At 32.6% G+C, this 6,718-nt stretch overlaps 1 long non-coding RNA gene across 1 annotated transcript; it reads right to left on the bottom strand.

Annotated features, from left to right (window-relative positions):
- Positions 1 to 4,577: 4,577 nt before the first annotated feature.
- Positions 4,578 to 5,540, bottom strand: LOC118557170. Its single transcript, XR_004927672.1, has 2 exons — positions 5,490 to 5,540; positions 4,578 to 4,949 (listed from the first exon to the last, which is right to left on the bottom strand). It is a non-coding gene; the product is annotated as an uncharacterized LOC118557170 (long non-coding RNA).
- Between the last annotated feature and the right edge of the window lie 1,178 nt (positions 5,541 to 6,718).

Here is a 6,718-nt window from a genome sequence, read left to right on the forward strand (position 1 = left end):
ATCTAAATGTTAAATCTATATCTAAATGTTAAATTTAAATCTAAATGTTAAATTTAAATCTAAATGTTAAATCTATATCTAAATGTTAAATGTTAAATGTAAATGTTAAATCTATATCTAAATGCTAAATCTATATCTAAATGTTAAATCTATATCTAAATGTTAAATGTTAAATCTAAATGTTAAATCTATATCTAAATGTTAAATTTAAATCTAAATGTTAAATCTATATCTAAATGTTAAATTTAAATGTAAATGTTAAATATATATCTAAATGTTAAATGTTAAATGTAAATGTTAAATCTATATCTAAATGTTAAATTTAAATCTAAATGTTAAATGTAAATGTTAAATCTATATCTAAATGTTAAATTTAAATCTAAATGTTAAATCTAAATGTTAAATCTATATCTAAATGTTAAATTTAAATCTAAATGTTAAATCTATATCTAAATGTTAAATTTAAATCTAAATGTTAAATCTATATCTAAATGTTAAATCTATATCTAAATGTTAAATTTAAATCTAAATGTTAAATCTATATCTAAATGTTAAATTTAAATCTAAATGCTAAATCTATATCTAAATGTTAAATTTAAATCTAAATGTTAAATCTATATCTAAATGTTAAATGTAAATGTTAAATCTGTATCTAAATGTTAAATATATATCTAAATGTTAAATCTATATCTAAATGTTAAATGTTATATCTAAATGTTTCGAAAATATGCAAATTGAACACGCCCCCTATCGGGTTCACGCCCACACCACCGACCTTGGATCAGCCATGAGATCCATCTGTGGAGGACACTGTAAACATGCCGCACAGACGGCTGACAAGGCAACTTCCTATAACTATATAACTTTCTCCCTTTAACGGCAAAGTTTCTTGTTTTAATGAGAGACTTATCTTGCTTAAACGACATCATTTTCGTCTCATAACAACGCAACATAACCCGGCATCAGCTCGCGGGATATTTGAGTGTCATGGAGAAGAGGAGAGACGGAGGGGCGCCTTTTATTACTTTTTAAGAAGTCGTCATTTGTCGGAGGAATGTATTTCTGCACTGAGGAGTGACAAGGTAAGTCATAAATATACAGCAAGTCCTCTACTTTAAATTTGACCAATTCGGCAGTTATTTGTAGTTAACAACTCTGCTTTAGATAGTCTCTGGCTCTGTTTACACGGTGAAAACAGGTTTACGTTGCCTTTGTACTCTCCATTTACACACTACAAGGTTTAACTGTTGCTTAGGGGGGGGGGGGCTTTCAGCTATAGCTGTGGGTTTATTTACAACAGTTTGCAGCCGAAACTGTCCTCCGCCAGCCGCTCTTTTCTTCTTCTGGGCAATTTGACGCGGAGCTTCAAAAATCACAGCGCTACTAGTGGTGCGGCATGGGAATTACACCATTTAAGTACTCTGTAAACAGGGCCTGTGACTGCAAATGTTCTACATGGATGTTAATGAGATACAGATAAGGATAACCAGCTTAATATTTTTAAAAACATGTCATGCATTTAATCATAAATTCTGCTGTAAAGATTAATAATCATGTGCTTAAAAGAGTCTTTTTAGTTTTTTACGGTTTTTATATTAACCATAATTTCATTGTGCTTGTAGACTGACATATCAGCTATAGCAAGCATGGATGAGAGCTTGGCCATCTATATTCCCACCTATGCTGACAGAATTGTAAAATTTGTTTTTGACTGCAAATGTACCTATCTATGCCCTTATGTATTTTAATCAAATATGATTAAAATAAATTTTAATCCGACACTTGTAAGGCTAATTAAAAGTATGTGTATTCTACACAATGAAAGTGAGGCTAGATAAAGCTATATTTATCCATATTTTATTGTGTCAAAACAAAGATATGAATACAGAGCTTTCTAATGGGACAATTCACAAGCCAGTGTAGGACAACTATTTATATGAACTTCATTAATAAACCCAGTCAACTACTGACATGCTTTAATAAGGGGAAAAGCAAAAACTGATAATCGATTATCATTGCTGCAAATTCAAAAGTTAATATCAGAATTTATCAATGAAAGCTCCTGGCAGCAAGGCACCATTGTTCTCAGTTTATTTGTTGTTCCATTTGTTTTTTCTGATGTCTTTAAACTTACTCAGAAAAGAAAACAAATCTTAATCAACAACATTGTTCCATTGCAGTCTAGGTTTAAGCAATTTTAACATTGATCCAGTTTAACTTTAAATCACAATTTTAAACAGCAGCTATTCTCCTTCTGATGGGAATTCTGTAAAAGTACTTTTTAAAATTCCCATAAACAAAAACATTAAGGTAGGAGGACCAGGATTAAGATAGCTACATTAAAAATACAGCCAGAAAATGAATGTTCCCTTTTACATCTTAGAATGCCTGTGCATTTGATCTGACACTCAAAATTTAAATATTTAAAAACTTTGAATTTGGAATATTTAGCTTCTCACATTTAGCATAAGTAACGTGCTAAATTTTTAGAAAGAATAAATTATGTTATTTTTAGATTTTGTTTAAAATAAAAAACTTGAAAAAACAATAACAAAATCTCTGCTGTGTTTACAGGTTGGCATCTCTAAAGCTGAATACATGGATGGTGCTGTCCAAAAGTTACTGCTGGATATTTTCTTCCAGCAGTAACAGAGGGGGTACCACAGCCAGAATTCATATCGACATGGAGACAGAGAATGGTACAATGAAAGACATTCAAAGATTTTTGCGTCTTGATGACAGCTATCCTGAAAACTACTTCATTGTGGGATCCAGCACCCACAGCCAGCTCATCAACAGCTGGTGGGATTTCTTAAGGAAATGTCGTGCACAGTACTGGATGAACCTTTTTCAAAAACTGAAGAATACATATTACTTTACTGGTGACTTCTTGGATAAGCAGCCAATTCTGCTCACCTGTTTAAATATTACTGAGGTATGTTTGAATGTAAAAGATAAATACTATATGATACATGCTTTTAAATATGGAGTATGTACTTTAAGAACTTGTTTATTTTCTTGTCTTTCAGGAACAACTCTAAAAAGTGGTTCACTTATGGAACATCATTTGTAAGATTAGAGATGCAATTGCTCCAAGTGGCCGGCCCTACATTATGTATACCTGGGGTGTCAAGCTCCAGTCCTTGAGGGCATGTCCTGAAACCTTTAGAGGTTTCCTTGGTCCCACACACCTGAATCAAATGGCACAATTAGCTCCTCAGTATGCAGTCAGGTTCTTCAGGGTCCTGGTAATTACCTGATTATTTGACTCAGGCATGTTGGACCAGGGACATATCTAAAAGTTGCAGGACACCGGCTCTTGAGGACTGGACTTTGACACCTGTGAACCCTTCCACGGCGTTTTGGTGAACAAAATCATCTCAAACAGGTTCCTAAGCAAGCGGCAGAAACTTGCACAGTCCAACGTCTTCAGAGGACCATTCACATGTTATGAGACAGTTCGAACTATCATACTTTCTGATGACGGAAAACTTTCTTCATGCACCGTCCACACATGATGAAACAATGGAGTTATGCTTATTTTTAAGAGCTTGTATACACACAAACCTGTGACATTTTCTTGTAAAAAAGAGTTTGTGGAGCAAATGACCTTGTGAGCCTGTCCAGAATGAACCTGTCACTTTCCGACAGTCAGATGAAGGCAGCTGCAGACCCCACAACCAATAAAGGAAAAGCAGTCAAAGAAATACAGATGGAGGAATAAAAAACAGACCTCTGTTTTCACTGACTCCCATGTACTTAAATGTTTCATCATGATGTACATAATTTTTGGAATTTTGGTAACAGGTTTTATATTTTGTGCGATTCTTGTTGTGTGTGACAGCAAATATATGCTACTAAATATATTAGGACAATAACAAGAAATTTAACTTCACATTTGCCTTGTAATCTGTCATGTAGGAAAAAATGTTTAAATGTTCTGTAAACCCCACCACTGCTCCTCATATTCAAGACATAATTTTTATATTTATAACAGCAAGACTCTTATAGTTCTCTGTTACTGAACACTGAGACCCAAGTTATGTACTTGAAAAATAAAGTGCCTATGCTTATGTGTAACATGAAAACTTTTAATGAATCTTTGGTAAAAACCCATTACAAAATAAAGTGCAATGGTTTGTGATCAAACCAACTTGTTCTTTCCTTAGAAACATAACATTATATTGCAATGTTACATCAACTCACAGAAGAACATTCATTAAAAGTACCTTTAACAAGTGCTCTGAAAAATCCTTTTGAAAGGAATTTCTCTACCTCCAGAAGATGACCAAACTAGAACATGATCTATGAGTATTAAAAAGATGAATACATGGATCTCAAAATTGAACATGAGAAAATCCTTTTACATATGACAAAAGTCGTTGTTAGAAATCTGGGCACTATTGCGCTCAAAGCATTTATTTATTTTACAATCAACTGTAAAGAATATAAAAGAAAAATAATGCCCTATGGAAAGAAAAGTAAGTACAGTTTAAACACATGCTTTAAAATTTTTTACCTTAAAAAAGCTTAATAGCAACAGCAATAATTTCACTTCAAAAAATTGTATTTCACAATGTTGTTGGAGTAATCTTTTTAATCAGTATTTTTGCTCTATATCTTTGTCAACAAAAACAAAAGCTAACTGACTCTATTGTGGCTCACTTCCATATGTACTTGAAAACACATTTTGAGTCAAATGGTAAGCTTTCTTTTAAATATATTACATAGTGATATTACCTGAAACCAAAAACATTTTAGATCAAATTGGACTTTTTCCATGAAGATTTGCATGTAAAGAGTTTTTCAAGCCATGTCTGTTGAAGGACATCTCTTTCACCTTTTCCTTGGAACTCGAAGCAAAATCTCTGGGTGGCAATTCTGTCAGCATAGGTGGGAATATAGATGGCCAAGCTCTCATCCATGCTTGCTATAGCTGATATGTCAGTCTACAAGCACAATGAAATTATGGTTAATATAAAAACCGTAAAAAACTAAAAAGACTCTTTTAAGCACATGATTATTAATCTTTACAGCAGAATTTATGATTAAATGCATGACATGTTTTTAAAAATATTAAGCTGGTTATCCTTATCTGTATCTCATTAACATCCATGTAGAACATTTGCAGTCACAGGCCCTGTTTACAGAGTACTTAAATGGTGTAATTCCCATGCCGCACCACTAGTAGCGCTGTGATTTTTGAAGCTCCGCGTCAAATTGCCCAGAAGAAGAAAACAGCGGCTGGCGGAGGACTGTTTCGGCTGCAAACTGTTGTAAATAAACCCACAGCTATAGCTGAAAGCCCCCCCCCCCCTAAGCAACAGTTAAACCTTGTAGTGTGTAAATGGAGAGTACAAAGGCAACGTAAACCTGTTTTCACCGTGTAAACAGAGCCAGAGACTATCTAAAGCAGAGTTGTTAACTATAAATAACTGCCGAATTGGTCAAATTTCAAGTAGAGGACTTGCTGTATATTTATGACTTACCTTGTCACTCCTCAGTGCAGAAATACATTCCTCCGACAAATGACGACTTCTTAAAAAGTAATAAAAGGCGCCCCTCCGTCTCTCCTCTTCTCCATGACACTCAAATATCCCGCGAGCTGATGCCGGGTTATGTTGCGTTGTTATGAGACGAAAATTATGTCGTTTAAGCAAGATAAGTATCTCATTAAAACAAGAAACTTTGCCGTTAAAGGGAGAAAGTTATATAGTTATAGGAAGTTGCCTTGTCAGCCGTCTGTGCGGCATGTTTACAGTGTCCTCCACAGATGGATCTCATGGCTGATCCAAGGTCGGTGGTGTGGGCGTGAACCCGATAGGGGGCGTGTTCAATTTGCATATTTTCGAAACATTTAGATATAACATTTAACATTTAGATATAGATTTAACATTTAGATATATATTTAACATTTAGATATAGATTTAACATTTACATTTAACATTTAGATATAGATTTAACATTTAGATTTAAATTTAACATTTAGATATAGATTTAGCATTTAGATTTAAATTTAACATTTAGATATAGATTTAACATTTAGATTTAAATTTAACATTTAGATATAGATTCAACATTTAGATATAGATTTAGCATTTAGATTTAACATTTAACATTTAGATATAGATTTAACATTTAGATTTAAATTTAACATTTAGATATAGATTTAGCATTTAGATTTAAATTTAACATTTAGATATATATTTAACATTTAGATATAGATTTAGCATTTAGATTTAAATTTAACATTTAGATATAGATTTAACATTTAGATATAGATTTAACATTTAGATATAGATTTAGCATTTAGATTTAACATTTAACATTTAGATATAGATTTAACATTTAGATTTAACATTTAACTATTTATTTTACTTTATAAACATATTGTTGACAATTGCATATAAGATCTTGTTTATTGTGAATTTCTGTCTTAAATGTGAGAAAAGGGAGTTAAATGTGAGAAAAGTGAGCTAAATAATCAAAATCTATCAGCTATAGAATTTTATCTGAAATTTTACATTCGGCACCCCATAAACAGGGACATATTTTAGACCTGATCATCACTAAAGGTCTAAACATTTCACAGGTCAATGTAACTGATGTTGCCTTATCCGATCACTTCTCTGTTACCTTTGGATGTATAATTTCCAGTGACTCATTTAGCCAAAGGGACATCGTAAGAAAACGCACCTTTAAGGACAATGCCACGAAA

The sequence above is a fragment of the Fundulus heteroclitus genome, chromosome 22 (assembly GCF_011125445.2).
Source record: "Fundulus heteroclitus isolate FHET01 chromosome 22, MU-UCD_Fhet_4.1, whole genome shotgun sequence".
In the NCBI taxonomy this organism is placed as follows: domain Eukaryota; kingdom Metazoa; phylum Chordata; class Actinopteri; order Cyprinodontiformes; family Fundulidae; genus Fundulus; species Fundulus heteroclitus.